Source organism: Ranitomeya variabilis, chromosome 4 (genome assembly GCF_051348905.1).
Source record: "Ranitomeya variabilis isolate aRanVar5 chromosome 4, aRanVar5.hap1, whole genome shotgun sequence".
Lineage (NCBI taxonomy): Eukaryota > Metazoa > Chordata > Amphibia > Anura > Dendrobatidae > Ranitomeya > Ranitomeya variabilis.
In genome coordinates, this window is record NC_135235.1 from 577,639,324 (window position 1) to 577,663,750 (window position 24,427).

Sequence of the window (24,427 nt, forward strand, 5' to 3'; positions counted from 1 at the left end):
CCCTCTCATTTATAGATTTTTCTGTATTTTCAGGACTATGAAAATTGTACATTCACACTGAAGGCATCAAAACTATGAATTAACACATGTGGAATTATATACTTAAGAAAAAAGTGTGAAACAACTGAAATTATGTCTTATATTCTAGGTTCTTCAAAGTAGCCAGCTTTTGCTTTGATGACTGCTTTCCACACTCTTGGCATTCTCTTGAAGAGCTTCAAGAGGTAGTCACCGGGAATGGTCTTCCAACAATCTTGAAGGAGTTCCTTAGCCCTTGTTGGCCCTTTTGCCTTCACTCTGCGGTCCAGCTCACCCCAAACCATCTCGATTGGGTTCAGGTCTGGTGACTGTGGAGGCCAGGTCAACCTGCGTAGCACCCCATCACTCTCCTTCTTGGTCAAATAGGCCTTACACAGCCTGGAGGTGTGTTTGGGGTCATTATCCTGTTGAAAAAGAAATGGTCCAACTAAACGCAAACCAGATAGAATAGCATGCCGCTGCAAGATGCTGTGGTAGCCATGCTGGTTCAGTATGCCTTCAATTTTGAATAAATCCCCAACAGTGTCACCAGCAAAGCACCCCCACACCATCACACCTCCTCCTCCATGCTTCACAGTGGGAACCAGGCATGTAGAGTCCATCCATTCATCTTTTCTGCGTCACACAAAGACAAGGTGGTTGGAACCAAAGATCTCAAATTTGTCCTCATCAGACCAAAGCACAGATTTCCACTGGTCTAATGTCCATTCCTTATATTCTTTAGCCCAAACAAGTCTCTTCTGCTTGTTGCCTGTCCTTAGCAGTGGTTTCCTAGCAGCTATTTTACCATGAAGGCCTGCTGCACAAAGTCTCCTCTTAACAGTTGTTGTAGAGATGTGTCTGCTGCTAGAACTCTGTGTGGCATTGACCTGGTCTCTAATCTGAGCTGCTGTTAACCTGCGATTTCTGAGGCTGGTGACTCTGATAAACTTATCCTCGGAAGCAGAGGTGACTCTTGGTCTTCCTTTCCTGGGGCGGTCCTCATGTGAGCCAGTTTCTTTGTAGCACTTGATGGTTTTTGCCACTGCACTTGGGGACACTTTCAAAGTTTTCCCAATTTTTCTGACTGACCTTCATTTCTTAAAGTAATGATGACCAATTGTTTATCTTTACTTAGCTACTTTTTTCTTGCCATAATACAAATACTAACAGTCTATTCAGTAGGACTATCAGCTGTGTATCCACCAGACTTCTGCACAACACAACTGATGGTCCAAACCCCATTTATAAGGCAAGAAATCCCACTTATTAAACCTGACAGGGCACACCTGTGAAGTGAAAACCATTCCCGGTGACTACCTCTTGAAGCTCATCAAGAGAATGCCAAGAGTGTGCAAAGCAGTCATCAAAGCAAAAGGTGGCTACTTTGAAGAACCTAGAATATAAGACATAATTTCATTTGTTTCACACTTTTTTCTTAAGTATGTAATTCCACATGTGTTAATTCATAGTTTTGATGCCTTCAGCGTGAATGTGCAATTTTCATAGTCTTGAAAATACAGAAAAATCTTTAAATGAGAAGGTGTGTCCAAACTTTTGGTCTTTACTGTATATAGCGCTTTCTCACCATACACGGAGGGGGTCCCAGACACATCTCTTGCACAGGGGCCCTGATCTGTTAGTGTCCACCCCTATTGGAGATGAAGGTCTTCAGTCACTGTAGGTGACCGTAGATTCTGAATTCTCACAGAGCATACACTGCTCACTTTTAGAATTCTCCCTTGCACAAGTATGTGATTTGTATACTTCTGGACCCATTCCAACTAGGCCCCACATGTCTAGTCAGCAAGTGACTGTATGTATGTGAGTCGCCCAGCCAGGGCAGTGGGGTACTCGGTACCGGGTCCAGTCTCAAGGGGGATGTCACGGTGGCTGCGACTTGGTCCGCGGCCCTGGGGCTCAACGTTAAAGAGGAACGGTCTTTAAAGGGGAAAATGTCTGTCATGACGCCACCTGTGGTGTTCGGTGAGTAGTGGGACCGACGCTGCATTAAAGGGGTCCCCTGGGGGATGTTACCGCAGCATGGATGGTACATTTCCCACAGGTGAAGCGGGGTCCCCAGGGGTCCTATGGTGTGTGGCCAAGATGATAGTATGTGTTATGGATCCCAATGGCTAGGGGATCGCACTGGACAAGCAAAAAATAACTCAAATAACGGACGAGCTCTAGGGTGATGGAACCTGGGCTGACCGCTGCCCTACTCCTGACAAACACAACTAGAAATAGCCAGGGAGCGTGCCTACGTTGATTCTAGACGCCTCGCGCCAGCCTAAGAGCTAACTAGCACTGCAGAGAAAATAAAGACCTAACTTGCCTCCAGAGAAATAAACCCCAAAGGTATAGTTGCCCCCCACATGTATTGACGGTGAAAATGAGAGGAAGGCACGCACATAGATATGAAAATAGAGTTAGCAAAACGAGGCCCGCTATAACTAGAAAGCAGAAGGATACAAAAGGGGTCTGAGCGGTCAGCAAAAAACCCTAATCAAAAACCATCCTGAGATTACAAGCACCCATGTGCCAACTCATGGCACATGGGGAGCACCTCAGCCCACTAGAGCTTCCAACTAGCATAGAGTAATATTTAGCAAGCTGGACAAAAAACAAAACAACTGAAAAGCATAACTTAGCTTATCCTGAGAGATCTGGAAGCAGGTAGTCAGAACCAAACTGAGCACATCTGAATACATTGATAGCCGGCAAGGGAATGACAGGAAAGCCAGGTTAAATAGGAAACACCCAGCCTCAGATGGACAGGTGGAAACCAGAGACCGCAACCCACCACCAAAGTCACCCAGTACCAGTTGTAACCACCAGAGGGAGCCCAAAAACAGAATCCACAACAAGTATGTGCCGATGAATAAATGGAGGAGACAAGTTGTAAGTCTTTACCTGGTTTACTGCAGATGGTAGGCCACAGTCCAGGGCACCGGCAACAGGTACATTAGGAGTCCAGGCAGTCCAGAGTGGAATCCCCTTGGCAGGTCAGGTCGGGAGCCTTCCACTCTGCGCTTGCTGTGTCTGAGGCCTCTGCAACCACTAAGTGCTCCAAACAAGGTCCTAGTTGTTTCCCCTGTCCTGGGACAGGTACCTGTATGGTAGGCAGCTTAAGCCGTCCGTTCTGGGGGTCTCCGCACGGTGACTGCAGGCTCCAGGGTGCTGCTGTACCACAGGTGTGAATGGGCAATGTCCATTTAATCCTATGCCCTCCGGTTCTGCTCTGTGTCTTAGAATTTCCACAAAAGCCTCGGGTTCCCGGTACCCGGTTTCTGCGCACTGACTCCTTGGAGGCCTACTCGTAGCCTCCTTGAGTCCTGTATATCCTCTCTGCTTCCTTCCTGTCTGTCCTTGCTCACAGACTGTCTGTCCAAACTGATCTGCACTCACTGGTCTCCTTGGACCAACTGTCTAACTCCTCCTCCAAACCAGGATCTTTATCCAGGGAAGCTGCCCTAAAACAGGGTTTTGAGCTCCCCCTCCTGGCCTGGATTTGGAAGGTGTTGTGTGTGATAACCTGCCAAAGGGAATCTCACTTGTCTCCAGGCATAGCACTACCCTCCCTGAGAGGAAGGCAACACTACTGTGGTACCCGAACTCCTGGGGTGCCACATATGCAGATGGCCGGCACGAGAGAATCCTGACAGCGTAAAGTGCGCACAGTGAGAATTCAGAAGTCTGCAGTCACTTAGAATGACTGCAGACTCAGCACAAACTTGGACAACCCTTTTAATGCTCCTAATAAATAAAAATATGAGAATTAACATAACAAAAAAAAAATTACATCTACGTAACTTATAGATGGCGTTGTCTCTGGAGTCGTTCTCCTTCTTTTCTTCATCTTGCCCAGACCCCATGATGAGTTTTCTCATCCACAGCGATCTCTGCAGACTTCTATCTTCTCCGGTCTTGTGCAGCGCATCCCCACACAATGCCCTTAAAGATAGCAGTGTTATTATAATGCTCCTGAATAAAAATATCTGCCCTACAATGAGCCCCTGAATAAATAATTGGCCCTTTACACTAAATACCCCCATCACAGTAAATCTCCCCCAGACCCATTACACTAAATACCCCCATCACAGTAAATCTCCCCCAGACCCATTACACTAAATACCCCTATCACAGTAAATCTTCCCCAGACCCATTACAGTAAGTCTCCCCCACACACAGTAAATACTCTCCAGGCAGTAAATACCTCCCACACATACACACATTAAATACTCACCACAGAGTAAATACCCCCCCCACAGTAAAAACCTCCCCCACACAGTAAATACCTCCCCGCAAGGCAGTAAATACCCTCATACACACAGTAAATAGACCCACACAGTAAGTATCCCCCACACAGTAATACCCCCCACAGTAAATACCACACACACACACACACACACACACACACACACACACACACACACACACACACACACAGAGTAATCAGACCTACCCCACGCAATCTTTGGTGTCTTCAGCTCCACTAACGTGGAGCACTTACCACCAATGTGCACCTCTGGGCGCCGATGAATGACATTAGCAGCGTGATCACATGACCTGATCACACTGCTGGAGTTGCTCTGACCAGGCAGTCACAGATTCAATTGTACTCGCGCCTTAAAGACGTGAGTATAATTGAATACTGGGAGTCAGTGTGCTGCAGCCTCTCTGTGCTGGCGGTCAGCTTGACAGCCGGCACAGAGAACTGCTGATTCCCAGTCCGGGGAGCAGCTGAAATAGAAGGCTGCTGTCAGATCTCCAAGTGGTCTACAGATCCCACGGGTTGCGTGTTTGAGACCCCTGCCTTAGAAGGAGCACGTACTATGCATGTAGAGTTCACTTTTGGGACCACCAAAAGTCTTCCTAGACCTGGCCGTCCAGCAATCGTGGGAGAAGAGCCTTGGTGAGAGAGGTAAATAAGAACCCCAAGATCACTGTGGCTGAGCTCCAGAGATGCAGTAGGGAGATGGGAGAAAGTTTCACAAAGTCAACTATCACTGCAGCCCTCCACCAGTCGGGCTTTTATGGCAGAGTGGCCTGACGGAAGCCTCTCCTAAGTGCAAGACATATGAAAGCCCGCATAGAGTTTTCTAAAAAACACATAAGGACTCCCAGACTATGAGAAATAAGATTCTCTGGTCTAATGAGATGACAATAGACCTTTTTGGTGATAATTCTAAGTGGTATACATAGAGGAAACCAGGCACTGCTCGTCATCACCTGCCCAATACAATCCCAACAGTGAAACATGGTGCTGGCAGCATCATGCTATGGGGGTGTTTTTCAGCTGCAGGGACAGGACGACTGGTTGTCATTGAAGGAAACATGAATGCGGTCAAGTACAGAGATATCTTGGATGAAAACCTCTTCCAGAGTGCTATGGACCTCAGACTTGGCCGAAGGTTCACCTTGCAACATGACCCTAAGCACACAGCTAAAATAACAAAGGAGTGGCTTCAGAACAACTCTGTGAATATTCTTGACTGGCCCAGCCAGAGCCCGGACCTAAATCCAATTGAGCATCTCTGGAGAGAGCTGAAAATGGCTGTCCACCAACGTTCACCATCCAACCTGATGGAACTGAAGAGGATCTGCAAGGAAGAATGGCAGAGGATCCCCAAATCCAGTTGTGAAAAACTTGTTGCATCATTCCCAAGAAGACTTGGAACGCCTGCCAGGGCCGTGGAGTACTTGGTACCGGGTACGGTACTTAAAGGGATGTGTCACAGCGGCGACCCGGTCCGTGGTCCTGGGCGCCCAAGTAAAAGGGACTGTCTTTAAAGGGAATTGTGAAATAATAAAAAGTCATGACGGCACCTGTGGTACTCGGTCAGGGGTGACCGACGCTACTTAAAGGGGTCCACTGGGGCGATGTTATGGCAGCTGGTATGGTATGACTTCCCACAGATGAAAGTGGGTCCCCAGGGCTCCCCATGTAGTTGGGACAGGTGGTAGGTGGTGTAGAAATAAACGGATGACACAGGGTTGCAGTCTCTTTACCTCTTAACTGATGAATTCAGGCAGCTACAGTCCAGGGTACCGGATCACAGGTACTGGTATGGTCTGGCCGGCTTGGAAGCGGATCTGGAATCCCTTTTACCAGTTGGGGTAGAAAGCCTTCCTTCTAGCGCTGCGTTGTAGTACTTTGCTGCCTTAGGCCTAATGGAGCGCCCCCACACCGCCGCAGGGCCGAGGGGTACCCGGAGCCGGGCCTCTGGGATCTCAGTCCTGGGGTTGTCACGGTGGCTAGACCCGGTCCGTGGCCCTGTCTGTCAGTGGGGGACGTCCGGTGCAATAAGTGGTGTTGTAACGGTGCAGTTGTGGGGTGCAGGTCACGGTAAATAATGAGGACACCAGGTTGCAGTCTCTTTACCTCTTTACTGAAGATCTCTGGGTCCTCAATCCAGAATACGGCTCACCAGGCTGCGCAAGTCCGGCCGGTCCAATGACACTTCCAGAGTTCTCTTCACAGGAGGAAATCTGTGCCTTCCCCCTAGCGCTATGTGTTGTAGTCCTTCCCTGCTGTGCTTACGGAAAGTACCTCACAACTGTTGTGTCTGTTTCTGATGTTCCCTCACAACTTGACTAGATGATGTTCTGCTAATCCTCCGTCCCTCCCTGAGGTTCGGGTAGGAACGGCACCCGTTTGACGGGTAGGCCTGGAGTTCTTCCGGGACCCTAGAGACGCCCCTCTCCCACAATTGCCTCCCAAGACTTCATAGGTGATTTGAGTTAGACAGCCCGCCTGAGACTGACTGCCCTGCCGCTGTTTGGAGTATTGCTTGAAGCTGAATGTTATTTGTTGTGAAATTGGATTCTGGGCTCCCCCGGTGGCCACTTGTGGAATTGAACTTGTGTGCATCATCCCCTCTGTTCACCTGCTCCTATCAGGATGTGGGAGTCGCTATATAACCTTGCTCCTCTGTCAGTTTCTTGCCGGTCAACAATGTAATCAGAAGCCTTCTGTGCTTGTTCCTGCTACTAGACAACTCCCAGCTAAGTTGGACTTTTGTCCTTGTGTGTTTTTGCATTTTGTTCCTGTTCACAGCTGCTGTTTCGTTACTGTGTCTGGAAAGCTCTTGTGATCGGAAATTGCCACTCTGGTGTTATGAGTTAATGCTAGAGTCTTAAAGGAATTTCTGGATGGTGTTTTGATAGGGTTTTCTGCTGACCATGAAAGTGTCCTTTCTGTCTTCCTGCTATCTAGAAAGCGGACCTCGATTTTGCTAAACCTTTTTTCATACTACGTTTGTCATTTCATCTAAAATCACCGCCAATATATGTGGGGGCCTCTGTCTGCCTTTTGGGAAAATTTCTCTAGAGGTGAGCCAGGACTGTCTTTTCCTCTGCTAGGATTAGGTAGTTCTCCGGCTGGCGCTGGGCATCTAGGGTTAAAAAACGTAGGCATGCTACCCGGCCACTTCTAGTTGTGCGGCAGGTTTAGTTCATGGTCAGTATAGTTTCCATCTTCCAAGAGCTAGTTCTCATATATGCTGGGCTATGTTCTCTCGCCATTGAGAATCATGACAGTTTGACCGGCCCAAAAAAGGGTTAAATTACTGGCTGAGAAAGGAGAGAAAAAAGAAGTCTGCTACAATTTTTTTTTTTTTTTTTTTTCCTCTAGTTCTGAGTGTGCTCTTAATTGAATCACTTGCTAGTCTGCCTATACTGCAGCCTTCCTCTCTTTCTCTCCTTCTAATCCTTGAATGGCTCTGTGTTCACCTGTTTCAAATGGATCTTCAGAGTGTAGCTACAGGTTTGAATAATCTCGCCACAAAGGTACAAAATTTGCAAGATTTTGTTGTTCATGCACCTATGTCTGAGCCTAGAATTCCTTTGCCTGAATTCTTCTCGGGGAATAGATCTCACTTTCAAAATTTTAAAAATAATTGCAAATTGTTTTTGTCCCTGAAGTCTCGCTCTGCCGGAGACCCTGCACAGCAGGTCAGGATTGTAATTTCCTTGCTCCGGGGCGACCCTCAAGACTGGGCTTTTGCATTGGCACCAGGGGATCCTGCGTTGCTCAATGTGGATGCGTTTTTTCTGGCCTTGGGGTTGCTTTATGAGGAACCTCATTTAGAGCTTCAGGCGGAAAAGGCCTTGATGTCCTTGTCTCAGGGGCAAGATGAAGCTGAAATATACTGCCAAAAATTCCGCAAATGGTCTGTGCTCACTCAGTGGAATGAGTGCGCCCTGGCGGCGATTTTCAGAGAAGGTCTCTCTGATGCCATTAAGGATGTTATGGTGGGGTTCCCTGTGCCTGCGAGTCTGAATGAGTCCATGACGATGGCTATTCAGATCGATAGGCGTCTGCAGGAGCGCAAACCTGTGCACCATTTGGCGGTGTCTACTGAGAAAACGCCAGAAAATATGCAATGTGATAGAATTCTGTCCAGAAGCGAGCGGCAGAATTTTAGACGAAAAAATGGGTTGTGCTTCTATTGTGGTGATTCAACTCATGTTATATCAGCATGCTTTAAGCGTACTAAGAAGCCTGACAAGTCTGTTTCAATTAGCACTTTACAGTCTAAGTTTATTCTATCTGTGACCCTGATTTGTTCTTTGTCATCTATTACCGCGGACGCCTATGTCGACTCTGGCGCTGCTTTGAGTCTTATGGATTGGTCCTTTGCCAAACGCTGTGGGTATGATTTGGAGCCACTGGAGGCTCCGATACCTCTGAAAGGGATTGACTCCACCCCATTGGCTAGTAATAAACCACAATACTGGACACAAGTGACTATGCGTGTTAATCCGGATCACCAGGAGGTTATTCGCTTTCTGGTGCTGTATAATCTACATGATGTTTTGGTGCTGGGATTGCCATGGCTGCAATCTCATAACCCAGTCCTCGACTGGAGAGCTATGTCTGTGTTAAGCTGGGGATGTAAAGGAACTCATTGGGACGTACCTTTGGTTTCCATTTCATCATCTATTCCCTCTGAGATTCCTGAATTCTTGTCTGACTTTCGTGACGTTTTTGAAGAACCCAAGGTTGGTTCACTACCTCCGCACCGGGAGTGCGATTGTGCCATAGACTTGATTCCGGGTAGTAAATACCCTAAGGGTCGTTTATTTAATCTGTCTGTGCCTGAACACGCTGCTATGCGAGAATATATAAAGGAGTCCTTGGAAAAGGGACATATTCGTCCTTCGTCATCTCCCTTAGGAGCCGGTTTTTTCTTTGTGTCTAAGAAAGACGGCTCTTTGAGGCCGTGTATTGATTATCGACTTTTGAATAAAATCACGGTTAAATATCAATATCCGTTACCACTGCTTACTGATTTGTTTGCTCGTATAAAGGGGGCCAAGTGGTTCTCTAAGATTGATCTCCGTGGGGCGTATAATTTGGTGCGAATCAAGCAGGGGGATGAGTGGAAAACCGCATTTAATACGCCCGAGGGCCATTTTGAGTATTTGGTGATGCCTTTTGGTCTTTCAAATGCCCCTTCAGTCTTCCAGTCCTTTATGCATGACATTTTCCGCGATTATTTGGATAAATTTATGATTGTGTATCTGGATGATATTCTGATTTTTTCGGATGACTGGGACTCTCATGTCCAGCAGGTCAGGAGGGTTTTTCAGGTTTTGCGGTCTAATTCCTTGTGTGTGAAGGGTTCTAAGTGTGTTTTTGGGGTTCAAAAGATTTCTTTCTTGGGATACATTTTTTCCCCCTCTTCCATCGAGATGGATCCTGTCAAGGTTCAGGCTATTGGTGATTGGACGCAACCCTCTTCTCTTAAGAGTCTTCAGAAATTTTTGGGCTTTGCTAACTTTTATCGTCGATTTATTGCTGGTTTTTCTGATGTTGTTAAACCATTGACTGATTTGACTAAGAAGGGTGCTGATGTTGCTGATTGGTCCCCTGATGCTGTGGAGGCCTTTCGGGAGCTCAAGCGCCGCTTTTCTTCTGCCCCAGTGTTGCGTCAGCCTGATGTTGCTCTTCCTTTTCAGGTTGAGGTCGACGCTTCTGAAATCGGAGCTGGGGCGGTGTTGTCGCAGAGAAGTTCCGACTGCTCCGTGATGAGACCTTGTGCTTTTTTTTCCCGTAAATTTTCGCCCGCCGAGCGGAATTATGATATTGGGAATCGGGAGCTTTTGGCCATGAAGTGGGCTTTTGAGGAGTGGCGTCACTGGCTTGAGGGGGCCAGACATCAGGTGGTGGTATTGACTGACCACAAAAATTTAATTTACCTTGAGTCTGCCAGGCGCCTGAATCCTAGACAGGCGCGCTGGTCGTTGTTTTTCTCTCGGTTTAATTTTGTGGTGTCGTACCTACCGGGTTCTAAGAATGTTAAGGCGGATGCCCTTTCTAGGAGTTTTGAGCCTGACTCCCCTGGTAATTCTGAGCCCACAGGTATCCTTAAAGATGGAGTGATATTGTCTGCCGTTTCTCCAGACCTGCGGCGGGCCTTGCAGGAGTTTCAGGCGGATAGACCTGATCGTTGCCCACCTGGTAGACTGTTTGTTCCTGATGATTGGACCAGTAGAGTCATCTCTGAGGTTCATTCTTCTGCGTTGGCAGGTCATCCTGGAATCTTTGGTACCAGGGATTTGGTGGCAAGGTCCTTCTGGTGGCCTTCCCTGTCACGAGATGTGCGAGGCTTTGTGCAGTCTTGTGACGTTTGTGCTCGGGCCAAGCCTTGTTGTTCTCGGGCTAGTGGATTGTTGTTGCCCTTGCCTATCCCGAAGAGGCCTTGGACGCACATCTCGATGGATTTTATTTCGGATCTGCCTGTTTCTCAGAAGATGTCTGTCATCTGGGTGGTGTGTGACCGTTTCTCTAAGATGGTCCATCTGGTTCCCTTGCCTAAGTTGCCTTCTTCTTCCGAGTTGGTTCCTCTGTTTTTTCAAAATGTTGTTCGTTTGCATGGTATTCCTGAGAATATCGTTTCTGACAGAGGGACCCAATTCGTGTCTAGATTTTGGCGGGCATTCTGTGCTAGGATGGGCATAGATTTGTCTTTTTCGTCTGCTTTCCATCCTCAGACTAATGGCCAGACCGAGCGGACTAATCAGACCTTGGAGACATATTTGAGGTGTTTTGTGTCTGCGGATCAGGATGATTGGGTTGCTTTTTTGCCTTTGGCGGAGTTCGCCCTCAATAATCGGGCCAGCTCTGCCACCTTGGTGTCCCCGTTTTTCTGTAATTTGGGGTTTCATCCTCGATTTTCCTCCGGTCAAGTGGAATCTTCGGATTGTCCTGGAGTGGATGCTGTGGTGGAGAGGTTGCATCAGATTTGGGGGCAGGTGGTGGACAATTTGAAGTTGTCCCAGGAGAAGACTCAGCTTTTTGCCAACCGCCGTCGTCGTGTTGGTCCTCGGCTTTGTGTTGGGGACTTGGTGTGGTTGTCTTCTCGTTTTGTCCCTATGAGGGTTTCTTCTCCTAAGTTTAAGCCTCGGTTCATCGGCCCGTACAAGATATTGGAGATTCTTAACCCTGTGTCCTTCCGTTTGGACCTCCCTGCATCCTTTTCGATTCATAATGTTTTTCATCGGTCATTGTTGCGCAGGTATGAGGTACCGGTTGTGCCTTCCGTTGAGCCTCCTGCTCCGGTGTTGGTTGAGGGTGAGTTGGAGTACGTTGTGGAAAAGATCTTAGATTCTCGTGTTTCCAGACGGAGACTCCAGTATCTGGTCAAATGGAAGGGATACGGTCAGGAGGATAATTCTTGGGTCACTGCCTCTGATGTTCATGCCTCTGATCTTGTCCGTGCCTTTCATAGGGCTCATCCTGATCGCCCTGGTGGTTCTGGTGAGGGTTCGGTGCCCCCTCCTTGAGGGGGGGGTACTGTTGTGAAATTGGATTCTGGGCTCCCCCGGTGGCCACTTGTGGAATTGAACTTGTGTGCATCATCCCCTCTGTTCACCTGCTCCTATCAGGATGTGGGAGTCGCTATATAACCTTGCTCCTCTGTCAGTTTCTTGCCGGTCAACAATGTAATCAGAAGCCTTCTGTGCTTGTTCCTGCTACTAGACAACTCCCAGCTAAGTTGGACTTTTGTCCTTGTGTGTTTTTGCATTTTGTTCCTGTTCACAGCTGCTGTTTCGTTACTGTGTCTGGAAAGCTCTTGTGATCGGAAATTGCCACTCTGGTGTTATGAGTTAATGCTAGAGTCTTAAAGGAATTTCTGGATGGTGTTTTGATAGGGTTTTCTGCTGACCATGAAAGTGTCCTTTCTGTCTTCCTGCTATCTAGAAAGCGGACCTCGATTTTGCTAAACCTTTTTTCATACTACGTTTGTCATTTCATCTAAAATCACCGCCAATATATGTGGGGGCCTCTGTCTGCCTTTTGGGAAAATTTCTCTAGAGGTGAGCCAGGACTGTCTTTTCCTCTGCTAGGATTAGGTAGTTCTCCGGCTGGCGCTGGGCATCTAGGGTTAAAAAACGTAGGCATGCTACCCGGCCACTTCTATTGTGCGGCAGGTTTAGTTCATGGTCAGTATAGTTTCCATCTTCCAAGAGCTAGTTCTCATATATGCTGGGCTATGTTCTCTCGCCATTGAGAATTATGACAGTTATTCTACTCCCTCGGCGTTCCGGCCACCGGTAGTGCGCCTCAGTAGGATGTTGCTCCGGTCTTACAGCACGACTCCTACTGGTATTTCTCCTTTGCGTGATCCCGTTTCTCACTCAGCACAATCTATCTCTCTTCTAATCCTTTCTTGGGCACCGCCGCTACCCGGAGCAGGCACGGTCCCGTTACGTTCGTTCTCGTTGCCAAGCCTCTGTCAGGATCCCACCCCTGACAGAGACCCTACTGTATCTTCCCCTACAACACCCTCTGCCACAAGGTGTTGCCTGGTTCCATCCCAGACAGCTTTCTGATCTAACTTCCTGCCTGACCCCCAGTTTACCCACTATGGTGGGGAGTGGCCTAATGAATAGCACCCTTAGCTCCCCCCGGAGGCCCGGCTGTGAAATGTATTGGTGTCTGTGATACCTGATCAGATGAACTCCTTCAGTGCCATCGGACGCACCATAGCTCCCCATAGTGGCGGAGCCACAGTACTGCAACGACCAGGACTCTGGGGCGCTGCACTCCCCCCTGGTTAAACACAGTACTCCGGGACTGGGAAGAAAACAACAATACAAGTTTAGCAAAAAGACATACAGTTTGGTTGAGTGCAATAACAATAAGTATACTTGAACAAGCTTCCCTTTATGGGAGGTGAGGACACTTGAACATTACAAACATGGTTAACATTATAAATTACAGGCTATAAATAACTCCTGTTACCCAACCGGGTATTCTACTAAGTGCAAAATTGTTGGACAATAATTTAACATCGCCTTTAAGGACATACACTCTTAGTCCACTAAAGACCTTCCTATAATCACATTATAAGGTATTTTAACTTTTTCATTCTCCTTCTTTAAATCTGCAGGACCGCCTGTCCTATCGGCACCAGACCTACTGCCTCTCCTTTCTGTTACAGGACCGCCCCGTTCAGCCAGGGCCTACTGCCTTTTCAACTACTATACACAGTATAGAACATAACATACTTTCATTTTCAGAGCACTGAGCCATCTCTACATGACTCCTAAAAGGACCCAGGGTTTACCTTCTATCCTAACTTTCTATCAGCATTATCAAAACATTTTCTATCAAACATTAAGCCTTCTCATTATCTTTCTTCCTTTCATGCATGCTGGACACCACGTCTATCCCTACGGGTCCACTGCATCCTTCTTCTATCTTTCACCTTTTACTTCTCAGGGTACATCATCAGTATTTCTTCACATTTAACTAATTAAACACATATAACTGTCTCGTACAAACATTATCATCACTTTTCTCTCATCAACATTATTGCTACTTGTCTTAAGCAATATCGGCAAATGAACATCCCCTTTAAGAGGGGACCAAGTCTCTGCGGGGTAGCGTATCTTCTCAAGCTACCAGTCCATACTCAGCAAAGGTTCCAGTACGGTATCTTCGCAAAGAGTCTTTCTTTAAGTAAAACCAGTAGGGAGCGCCTTTAATAAGGTGCAAACTATGTACAAGAAGTTCGGATCATGCACTGTTCATGATTTCAGCAGTTCTGTAAACTTTGTGCAAAAACTTGGAAAACAAACAAGAAAACAAAACAATAGGGATCCCAGGTCCATAGAAGGATCCCCTTAAAAGTTAACCCTGAACGGGTTTTGGCAGCAACATAAAAGCAATAAAACAGTAACTATTTACAAGTAAGAAAGTACAGTAAAATCTTACTGTGGTGGTCTCCGATCTGGCCTCACCAGGCCAACGGATCGCACTGGTGAGCCAGGAAGCGGTTCCGGTCCCAGCAGCGATAAAATCCCTCGCCGGGAGGCCCTTCTCACTGGCAGGTGCACACGTTCCTCCGGGGCACGGCGAGGCCGGGCTTCTCGAGGTTCCGCAGGGCCGGGTTCTGCTGCTTTCCCCACGGGATCATCTTCTTCCGGTGTTCCGGCAGCAGCCTGGAGGGCAATGCATCGCTGCACGCCTCGCGCCATCCAGCCAGCCTCTCCCGTAGCCCTCCTCCATCTGGTGTAAGTCACCGCATCACCCGGCTCCAGGTCGCGGGGAAATCTTCCGCTGCAGGGCTCCACCTCCTCCCGATCCACGTGGATTTGTAGCGGCTCCCCGATCTCCTGGATAACCCCACGTCCATATCGGGGGTTGAAGGAGACCACCACACCCCAGTGGGACAGCGGGATCTCCGGAGCTCTGACCAAGTCAATCGGCGCTGCAGGCTGGGGCCGGCTCCGCCATGCTGCCATCAGACGCTGTAGATGTTCGGCGTCTGGCAAGATCTTCAGGTCCGGCGTCTGTAGCGTACCTTCAGCCGCGGCCAGGCGGGAGGGAACAGGGGACACTGGGGACAAACGGATCTCCGTGGGCTGGCCTAATCGAGTAAGCACGCGGGCATCGGCCTCCAGCCGGCGGGCTAGCTGTCGGGCCTCGGCTGCAGCCACACATTCTTCAGACAGCGGCAAAGGGGGTCGGCCCACTGGTGGCTCTGTAGGGGTCAGACCCCGCAGCGTTGGTGCTTCTGGGACTGTGTCGGGTTGCGCAGCCTCAGGCCGGATCGGGTCAGTCCCGCGCGGGGTTCCTGGTGTCGCCATCTTTGCCTTCTCTCTAATATCCTCTTCCCGCAGTCTCTTTCGTGGGCGGCCCCGTCTCCATGGTCTCCACCCTCCAAACAGGATCAGGAGGCGGACCTCAGCCGTTGACGGACACGTCCTCAGGACACAGAAATATTTGGACTGGGCGGCCATTGCTGTTCGCGCTCTCCAGCTTGTCTTCGCCCACTTCACACCCCCTTTTCACTTCCTGCGCTCTCCTCAGCGCTGCAATGGCGGCGGATTTTGGCGGCAAATGGCGCAGCACACAGTCTTTGCAATAAAGTACAGTCCAAGCACAGTAAATCACAGTTCCAAGGCACACATGACCTGATTCTTCAGGCTTAAGTAGATCCTGTTCGTGACGCCAAGTTGGAGCGCCCCCACACCGCCGCAGGGCCGAGGGGTACCCAGAGCCGGGCCTCTGGGATCTCAGTCCTGGGGTTGTCACGGTGGCTAGACCCGGTCCGTGGCCCTGTCTGTCAGTGGGGGACGTCCGGTGCAATAAGTGGTGTTGTAACGGTGCAGTTGTGGGGTGCAGGTCGCGGTAAATAATGATGACACCAGGTTGCAGTCTCTTTACCTCTTTACTGAAGATCTCTGGGTCCTCAATCCAGAATACGGCTCACCAGGCTGCGCAAGTCCGGCCGGTCCAATGACACTTCCAGAGTTCTCTTCACAGGAGGAAATCTGTGCCTTCCCCCTAGCGCTATGTGTTGTAGTCCTTCCCTGCTGTGCTTACGGAAAGTACCCCACAACTGTTGTGTCTGTTTCTGATGTTCCCTCACAACTCGACTAGATGATGTTCTGCTAATCCTCCGTCCCTCCCTGAGGTTCGGGTAGGAACGGCACCCGTTTGACGGGTAGGCCTGGAGTTCTTCCGGGACCCTAGAGACGCCCCTCTCCCACAATTGCCTCCCAAGACTTCATAGGTGATTTGAGTTAGACAGCCCGCCTGAGACTGACTGCCCTGCCGCTGTTTGGAGTATTGCTTGAAGCTGAATGTTATTCTACTCCCTCGGCGTTCCGGCCACCGGTAGTGCGCCTCAGTAGGATGTTGCTCCGGTCTTACAGCACGACTCCTACTGGTATTTCTCCTTTGCGTGATCCCGTTTCTCACTCAGCACAATCTATCTCTCTTCTAATCCTTTCTTGGGCACCGCCGCTACCCGGAGCAGGCACGGTCCCGTTACGTTCGTTCTCGTTGCCAAGCCTCTGTCAGGATCCCACCCCTGACAGAGACCCTACTGTATCTTCCCCTACAACACCCTCTGCCACAAGGTGTTGCCTGGTTCCAACCCAGTCAGCTTTCTGATCTAACTTCCTGCCTGACCCCCAGTTTACCCACTATGGTGGGGAGTGGCCTAATGAATAGCACCCTTAGCTCCCCCCGGAGGCCCGGCTGTGAAATGTATTGGTGTCTGTGATACCTGATCAGATGAACTCCTTCAGTGCCATCGGACGCACCATAGCTCCCCATAGTGGCGGAGCCACAGTACTGCAACGACCAGGACTCTGGGGCGCTGCACCTAACACAAGGTCCTCACGTTTTCTCTCTGTCCCCCTTGTTGATAGGACACTACCCGTACAACAGGTAGCTCAAGCCTTTTTACAGGATTTCTATCACAACCCGGGCTCTACTCTGCTACTGTGTCCTCAGGTGTCAATGGTAGACAGGTAACTTGCAATCCCCTGTCCACTGGTTTCTGCCATGGGGCATAGAGATAGCCCCACAACCTCAGTCCTCTGGCTACTGGTATCTGCACTCAGCTTGGAGGAGGCCCAGTCACAGCTTCTCTCTTCAGCTCTCAACTCTCCTTTGCTCCTTTTCCTCCTTCACGCTCTCTACAGCTTGTACTGTCCTTTTCTCTCTCCTATCCAGGAGCTTCAGCACCTCACGTGGCTGCACGGCCCCTTCAGTCTTCCTGAATCTGTCTCTCTCGCAGACTGACTGTGCTCTGTTCCTCTGACTGACTGCTCTACTTTCCCTCCAGCCATATATATAGGGGAGCCACCCACAAGCTGGATCAGAACTCTCCCTTCTGGTCTGGAGTAAGAACATATTGCATGTTTGTAAATACCTGATAAAGGGATCCTTCCTCGCCTCCAAGCATGATATCACTCGCTCCGTGAGGAAAGCAATGCCACTGTAACAACCAGGAACCTGGGGTGTTACAGACTCATGGCTGTACTAGCTCAAAAGGGTGCTTCTATTCAATACTGAGCCAAGGGTCTGGATACTTATGACCATGTGATATTTCAGTTTTTCTTTTTTTAATAAATTTGCAAAAATTGCTACATTTCTGTTTTTTTTCAGTCAAGATGGTGTGCAGAGTGAACATTAATGAGAAAAAAATTATCTGTTTTGAATTTACCAAATGGCTGCAATGAAACAAAGAGTGAAAAATTTAAAGGAGTCTGAATACTTTCCGTACCCACTGTATACTGTAAATATTGGAAACCTTTAGTGTGGGGATCTGATGCATTACTTTGACTCCCACTTGTCTTTAATGTTGTAAAGAGTAGGTTTACAAAAAATCTGAACATAGCTGCCAGCGTCGGACTGGAGCACCTTGGGCCCATCAGAGAAAATCATTCTTGGGGCCCACTATGTAGCTACATAGAAATAAATACAAGACCACCAATTGTGTGGTAAAACACGCTAATATCAGGGTATAATATAAGGTAGTACACATCTTAGTTGTGTAGCAGGGATTGGGGTAACTCCCTCATAGAATATAATGTAGCCCCCTCATAGAATATAATGTAGCTTCCTCATAGAATATAATGTAGCCTCCCTTATGGAATATAATGCAGCCCCCCATGGAATATAATGCAGCCCTCCTCATGGAATATAATGCAGCCCCTCATAGAATATAGTGAAGCCCCCCTCATAGGGTATAATGCAGCACCCCACAAAATATTATGCAACCTCCTCATAAGGTATAATGCAGCCCCATAGAATATAATGTAGCAATCTCATATGGTATAATGCAGCCCCCTCATACAGTATAATGCAGCCCCTCCACACAGAATATAATGTAGCCCCCTCAGAGTATAATACAACCCCCTCATAAGGTATAATGCAGCTTCTCCTATAGAATACACTGTAGCCCCCTCATAGGGCATAATGCAGCCCCCCTCTACCTCCATCATTGCCTTCTCACCCACAACCCCTATCATTGCCCATTCCACCACCTCCATCATTGCCTCCTCCCTCACCACCCACATCATTGCCAATCTCCAATACACACACATACACAGCACCATTCCCATCAGTGCTCTCTCCATCACCCACATCATTGCCAATCTCCAATACACACACAGCACCACACACACACATCACAGCACCACATACACTTACACAGGCAGACAAACAGAGACACAGCAACACTCACCTATCCGCATGTTCCCCACAGCCGCAGCACATCCAGGAAGCAGCATCTTCGGCGCCAGCAGCTTTCTCTCTCAAATAGCCACGCGCTGGATGATGATGATGTCACCCAGCTACGCTGTGTCAGAAAGGAAGTGCTGGGCAGCGGACAGGAAGCAGGACGGCATCGGAACCCTGCAGCTGCGCTTCACTGCCAAGCTGCAGGGATTAGCCGCCCTACAGGGGCCCACCTCCGGGGCCCCAATTCAGCCGCTCCGGATTTACATGTGGGCAGTGTTAGCCTCAGCCTGCGGCAAACACTGCCCGCTATGTGAAATTAATACTCACTCCTCTCCAAACCCATGGGGGCGTGGGGAAGTGTGAATATTAATTTCTCTTTAGCAGCGGGGACTGGCTCCTGTCTTCGGCTGCTATTCAGCTGACACCGGGCGGGCCCCCCCGACTCAGGGGCCCCATAGCTGCTGGGTGTGCCGCTATTAGAGACACAGCACTGGCTGGGGGCCCCTGGAGCAGTGGGGGCCCTAGGCAGCGGCTGGCCAGTATGCCAGCAGGTGTCGGTGCCTGGGACCACCAGAGAATCCTCAGATTCTCTGGTGGGCCAGTCCGACCCTGATGGCTGCTTTGCAACTATTACCATATAGTGAATAAATAAATTTGGCTGCAAGACCAGGTAACGCCACTATTTTAATGCAAATGGTAAGTGACTTAGTCATTATGGAGCTCTAGCAGTGAGTGTAGTATATACACAGATTATATAGGCAGATAAATAAATTAACTAAGTTGCAAATAAACTCCAGAGCTGCGCTCACTATTCTGCTGGTGGAGTCACTGTGTACATACATTACTTATCCTTCCTGTACTGATCCTGGGTTACATCCTGTATTGTACTCCAGAGCTGCACTCACTATTCTGCGGTGGAGTCACTGTGTACATACATTACATTACTTATCCTGCACTGATCCTGAGTTACCTCCTGTATTATGCTCCAGAGCTGCACTCACTATTCTGCTGGTGCGGTCACTGTGTACATACATTACATTACTTATCCTGCACTGAACCTGAGTTACAGCCTCTATTATACTCCATAGCTGAACTCACTATTCTGCTGGTGGAGTCACTGTGTACATACATTACATTACTTATCCTGTACTGATCCTGAGTTACATCCTGTATTATACCCCAGAGCTGCACTCACTATTCTGCTGGTGGAGTCACTGTGTACATACATTACATTACTTATCCTGTACTGATCCTGAGTTACATCCTGTATTATACCCCAGAGCTGCACTCACTATTCTGCTGGGGGAGTCACTGTGTACATACATTACATTACTTATCCTGTACTGATCCTGAGTTACATCCTATATTATACTCCAGAGCTGCACTCACTATTCTGCTGGTGGAGTCAGTATGTACATACATTACATTACTTATCCAGTACTGATCCTGAGTTACATCCTGTATTATACTCCAGAGCTGCACTCACTATTCTGCTGGTGGAGTCACTGTGTACATACATTACATTACTTATCCTGTACTGATCCTGAGTTACATCCTATATTATACTCCAGAGCTGCACTCACTATTCTGCTGGTGAAGTTACTGTGCACAAACATTACATTAATGATCCTGACTCACATCCTGGATGTGGGAGTTTTACTAAAGGTGGAGAGTTGCAGATTGGAGACCACATACCTGGATGATTATTTTATGGGTCACTGTGCTGAGTAGGGATGGGCAAACCCGAACTGTAAAGTTCGAGACCGTACCGAACACATGGGAAATCCATGTTACAGTTCAGGTCCAGTTCGGGCTGTAAAAAAAAGCAGAAAATTAATAATCTACTATATAATTGTCTAAGGGTCACTTCCGTCTGTCTGTCCTTCTGTCTGTCTGTCTGTCTGTCGCGGTTATTCGTTCGCTGATTGGTCTCGCCAGCTGCATGTCATGGCTTCCGCGACCTATCAGCGACGCGCACAGTCCGGTAAAAAATGGCAGCTCCTTACTCCCCGCCCTCACTGCCCGGCGCCCGCATACACCCCTCCGGTCACCGCTCACACAGGGTTAATGCCGGCGGTAACGGACCGCGTTATGCCACGGGTAACGCACTCCGTTACCGCCGCTATTAACCCTGTGTGTCCCCAACTTTGTACTATTGACGCTGCCTATGCGGCATCAATAGTACAAAATGTAATGTTAAAAATAATAAATTAAAAAAAAAAACCTGTTCTACTCACCCTCTGTAGTCCGCTGAGCCGCTCGCGCCGCCCGCCATCTTCCGTTGCAGGTTGCGGTTGCAAAGATGGTATGGCAGAAGGACCTGCCATGACGTCACGGTCATGTGACTGCGACTTCATCAAAAGTCCTGCGCGGAAAGGACCTGACGTGACGTCACGGTCATGTGACCGCTACACGGTCATGTGACCGCGACGTCATCACAGGTCCTGCGCTCAGACCAACCCTGGGACCGGAAGCTGCCGTGGACTACAAGGGGCCCTCGGAAAGGTGAGTATATGTTTATTTTTTATTTTTTAACCTGTGACAAACGTGGCTGGGCAATATACTACGTGACTGGCCAATATACTACGTGGCTCTGTGCTGTATACTACTTCGCTGTGCAATATACTACGTGGCTCTGTGCTGTATACTACGTCACTGGGCAATATACTACATAATTGGGCAATATACTGCGTCGCTGGGCAATATACTACATCGCTGGGCAATATACTACGTCGCTGGGCAATATACTACGTGACTTGGCAATATGCTACGTGACTGGGCAATATACTACGTGGCTGGGCAATATACTATGTGGCTGGGCAATATACTATGTGGACATGCATATTCTAGAATACCCGATGCGTTAGAATCGGGCCGCCATCTAGTAAATATTATAATTATACTTACCTGTCCAGTGACGCGTCCTCCCGTCCCGCTGTCTCCCTGCCGCATCTGCTTCCGGGGCCGCTGATTAACTGCCGTCAGTATTCACTGCACTCGGCAGTCTTCGGCTTTTTCCGACAGTGTTCGTGTGGTGACGTCACAGCACGAACACAGCCAGTAAAAGCTGAAGACTGCCGAGTGCAGTGAATACTGCCGGCAGTTAATGAGCGGCCCGGAAGCAGATGCGGCAGGGAGACAGCGGGACGGGAGGACGCATCACTGGACAGGTAAGTATAATTATAATGTTTATTATTCATTTTCTTATTTTTTTACAGCTCTCCCTCCCCATCCCAATATGTAAAGTTCAAGTTCGGGGTTCGGACGCAAGTTCGTGTCATCTCCGGCCCCGAACTCGATATTTACAAAAAACTGGGGCGAACCCGCCGATCCCGAACATCGGGGGGTTCACCCATTACTAGTGCTGAGACATTGTAATGTCACTGATGTAGTGTCTGACAATTACTCCAAATATCTGTGTCCTTACTGACAGGATGTAGTCTGTATGCTGGATATACTGTAGCTGCCATAACCATGTGAATATTTTTGTTTCTTTCGATAGAACTTTACTATGTGGGTGGCAGAGGAAACGATAGTGAATACAGTAACACTGCGCCTTGGAAACATATAACATCTATTTTCTTTGGCATTCTCCATATTATTTCCTTTGTTCATCTATCGTACTGATGAAATAGGATAAGCGGGTTTTACAGCAATCAGATCATGCAGTAACATTGTCCTCCTCCTCCGTCCAATATCTGCAGATACAGGTTCTCTGTTACATTATTTGCCCACAGATTCAAAAACCTTTTACAATCCATACCACTGTGTAATGACTAATGACCTGTTTATGGCCTCATTCAGACGTCAGTGATTTTCCTCATATGCAAAAAATGGTCTCATGCGTTTCATAAGTATTATGATCAGGTTTTCAACAGGTCTGGCCAGAGTGAAAGTTTTACCATCAGTTTCATCATTTTTTCATGTATGAAAAATAAAAAATGGTGGAGGTGTGTCCAGTTCCTCCTATCAAACAGTTCATGAAAAATGGACAACATATTGATGGCATTCGAGTGTCCTTTCTTTCTCTTCAGCCCTCTCTACGAATCTAAAAACAGGAACTAAAACACTAGTTCCCATCTACTCCTCACCAACTATGGGCTGGCCCTACAGTTAACCCTGTCACTCCAGACTACCAGGAAACTGCAGTCTTTATGAGAGTAAAAGATGCAATAAAATACAATTTACACACAATAAAACAACAGGGGTCTTCAGAGGGGTGTTATGCCATCTTCTCCACCTTTACTTTTCTGGAGTTTGGTTCTGGTTTTGTAGTTAATTTAAGACCTAGGGGGTACGTTGTGGCAGCCTGGACCTTGGGTAACTATGTGTTTTCATTAGCCTAACATCCATTATGAACTCTCTTTTACTCCATTCTATGTACGACTATGATGTGCAGAGGAATATCTTATAAGGTTCCTAAGCAACTGTGCCTATTATATATTGCATCTTATTACTGAACTAGTTGTACCCAGTCCCTTGGTATGTTCTTGGTCCATATGCACTTTCTCACTTGATTCACTTTAAGCATTGTGCCTTTTATTGATTTGCTCATGGTGGGTTATTATTGATGTTATTTATACAAGTATCATTATTGTTGGGCCTGATGCATACCTCTGCCCAATGTTTGCTTGTCCTTTTTGTCATCCTTTTTTAATTATGTTTTAAATATGGCTCAATAAAAACTACATTTTATATGATCTCTTTGGAGGACTTTCTTTGTAGGTTGTCCTGATTTTCACGGTCCTCCATGTTTGTAGTCTAGGGCATATTTTGTGTGCTTCTAATTTAAGACCTGTCTGGGGTCAGAATTACCATTGAGATCTTTTCTGTGGTCTGAATTTATTTTTATTGCTATAGATGTTGAAGGTAGCAGCAGAATTGAGGAGCTTAAGGTGTCTTATTCGCAAACTCTGCATTATCAGGAGAAGTCGCAATAGTGGTCAGGGTTGGATGGGAAAGAAAAGAACTGCTTCAGAGAATACACCACATCTGGGTCGCTGGATTTATAGAGGAGATCATCTCTCCTGACATGTCTGTTACATTTGATCCTTGTATTTCATGAAAAGTTGCCAGAGAAAAGGCCTTATGTATAACATCAATAACGGGATATGCCCCTATATAGTGTGTATGCAAGGACAGCCCATTGACAAGGGGAATTGTAACAGCTATTTCTCATTGCTAGCACAGAAAGGTGGGGTTGACTGTACACTTAGCAAGACAGAGCAACGACTGGAATATAGAGGGCAAATTTTGGAAGTAGTCCAAGGGCAACGTAATCTGCCACTGCTGATCATGTCCAACTCACGAAGTTACAGTTTAACAGCATGCTCTCTTGTAAAAAGCCATATACCTACTATGTCACTTCACAGGTTCTCAGCTTATGGATATAAAAAAACCATTTTCATCCACTGTCTTAAAATCACTAATTTTCTTAAAATTTAATGAATAAATAACTATAATAATTAAAATTGGACAACCCCTTTAAGTCATTCCCCTTGCTTTAGATGTGATTGGAAAGGTGCATTGATGTACCAACTACGCTGAAGAGAAGAGAGAAGAGAATTACAAACTACTGCTTGGAAATTCTACTTCATGCAGACAATTTTCAAGTCCAGTCATAATTGTACCCTGAAGAAATGGGGGAGGGGCATTATCAATGTAATAATTGGGAGTTCCTCCTTAAATTTCTGCTCCATGAGGTATTGGGAATAATTGAACGTTGGGGAGAAATCTTATAAAAACAACCAGATTTGTTTGCTCATGATGTTGTTTAATTAAGCCTTGCAGATATGATATGAATTATTAAAACTGTGTAACAAATTGCGATAACGCCAAACACCATGCCACTAATTACCCTGCACAGAGACAACAGGAATTATTCAATTTTCTTTATTTTAAATTATCATTCAT

The 24,427-nt window shown here is 47.6% G+C and overlaps 1 protein-coding gene across 3 annotated transcripts in view; it reads right to left on the bottom strand.

The window, feature by feature from the left end:
- CHRNA4 (cholinergic receptor nicotinic alpha 4 subunit) overlaps positions 1 to 24,427 on the bottom strand; it is a 304,030-nt gene that overhangs the window by 128,126 nt on the left and 151,477 nt on the right. Inside the window, exons 1-2 of one of the 3 annotated variants that reach the window (XM_077252941.1) lie at positions 21,422 to 21,531; positions 20,210 to 20,327 (exon numbers count right to left, since the gene is read on the bottom strand). The exons of the other annotated variants lie outside the window; for them this stretch is intronic. The gene's annotated coding sequence lies outside the window, so the exon portion shown is untranslated. Of the gene's footprint in view, positions 1 to 20,209; positions 20,328 to 21,421; positions 21,532 to 24,427 lie in introns of those variants that run through there. 3 annotated transcript variants of the gene reach the window in all.